Here is a 1,950-nt window from a genome sequence, read left to right on the forward strand (position 1 = left end):
GCGGTGCGGCCGCAGTCCGTGGCGGGGCGGCAGCCAGCCCTGGCTGCAGCAGGGGAGGCCGTCCGAGGGTGGCCAGGCACCGGGGGCGGCTGGCACCATCGGCTCTCCCCCAGCTTTTCCAGGGGAAGGAAAGGGTGTCCCAGGGGATGGGCTGTGCACAGAGCCGGGCTTCAGTGGCAAAGTCCAGCTCCTGGCCATGCGAGGCACCGTGGGGTGGTTTGTCATTAAGCTCTCCCAGTCCCACGGCCCCTCCCGCACACCCTGTGGCCAGAGGTCGGGCCAGCCATGGTGCAACGCGGTGTTGGGGGCCAGCTTGGCGGCAGGACAGGTGCGCACAGCGGCTGCCCAGTTTTCGTTGTCTGCGCCCCACGTGCACACCACCTCCAGGATGCAGCTGTTGGTGAGCTCCTGGAGCACGGACAGGGCTGGACATGTAACCCAGTGCCACACAGATGCTGCGATGTCCCCACGTTCCCGTACAGCACCATTGTCTCCCTTGGCAGCACGAGGGGGAAGACCCAGCCATTAGGATGCATTTGCCCCCAGTCCCCATTAGACATTACAAGCACCTTCCCAGGATGCAGGGAGACAAGTGCGCAAACACGCCCGGCCCGGCTCTGTGTCCACACGCTCCCCTCTCGTATGGACGTGGGGGCAGCCGAGACGCAGGCAGCAGGGAACAAACCCACTCGTGCTGGAACCACTCACATGGAAAATCTCCAAACAAGCACAACCTGGCTGAAACTCTCCGGCCAGGACCTGTACAATCTGCTCGCTGTGACGCTGCCGAGCACCCCACAGAGCACTGGATCCAGGTGGAGAGTCCCCTTGCAGGCGGGAGGGGAGGAAGCTGTCTGCAGGAAGACGCCGAATTTATGTTACTCGCACTCGCTCCAGGAATGCAGTGAATGAACTCGCAAAGCCCAGGGCAGGAATCAAGTGTGCTTCAGCCCTAACCTTGCCTGACTTTATTGCAGGCTGAAGAGGAGATGGGGACAAGCCCCCGGCCCCACAGCCCATCTGAATTTACTGCGTAAATTTTTCTTGCAACGGCTTCCGCCTCCCGAGAGCCTACATGGATGAAATGTGATCATCAGGGGCCGAGTCTTTCACCAGGTTTCAAAGCTGGCTGTGCAGAGCAAAACCCTTCTGTTCAGCCCCCGGGAAGGAAGGGGAGGGCAGCGGGGACACAGGGGACATACCAGCCTCCTCCCTCAGGGAGGGCAGTAAAGACCACACAGGCTCAAGACATGTTCATATCCCGAAGGTGGGGATCACTGTGCAGATGCCATCGCTGTTGGCTCTTGTAGGCTCTTCTAGAAAAGTATTGACTAAAAAGCACATTTACGGGGGTGGGGGTGGAGGCAGGGGGAATGAACACATACTTGCCAGCCAGAGAGGACTGTCATGCCAGGGCTTGCCTCTCTGCAGCAATCTCTTCTCTCTCCCTCTAACACTGTTGCCAATGTTTATTTTAAGTTAAAGGTGTTTTTAACCCTGTGTCCTCTTGACGGATCAAGAAAAAAAGAAGAGATGTAGGGTCCAGTTTCTATAACTGTATCAAAACACTTCCTCCTCCTCCCAGTCAAAGTCTGCTAGATGATTTTATTCCTGGTCTTCCCAGAAATCCCCCAGGCCTGCACACCTCCCATACCACTACTCTGCACACCAGCACAGCAGCGCCCATGCCATCACCTCAGCAGGTTGACTGCCCCCTCCTCCTCCACGGCCCTACCTCGGCAGCTGAAAGCAGCTCCACCATGACGCAAACTGACCATCCGAAAGAGACTCACAGAATTCCCAAGGTCTGGCTTGTGTAACGCTCGCACCAAGAGCCAAAGCCCACAGCAGAGCTGGCACGGCTCCGAATTTCCATTTCAAAGGAAATTTCAGCATGTATTTTGCTTTACGACTCTCCAGTAGTGTCCCAGTTACAGCCCACCTCCCACA

This window comes from Pygoscelis adeliae, unplaced genomic scaffold (genome assembly GCF_000699105.1).
Source record: "Pygoscelis adeliae isolate BGI_AS28 unplaced genomic scaffold, ASM69910v1 Scaffold402, whole genome shotgun sequence".
Classification (NCBI taxonomy): Eukaryota; Metazoa; Chordata; class Aves; order Sphenisciformes; family Spheniscidae; genus Pygoscelis; species Pygoscelis adeliae.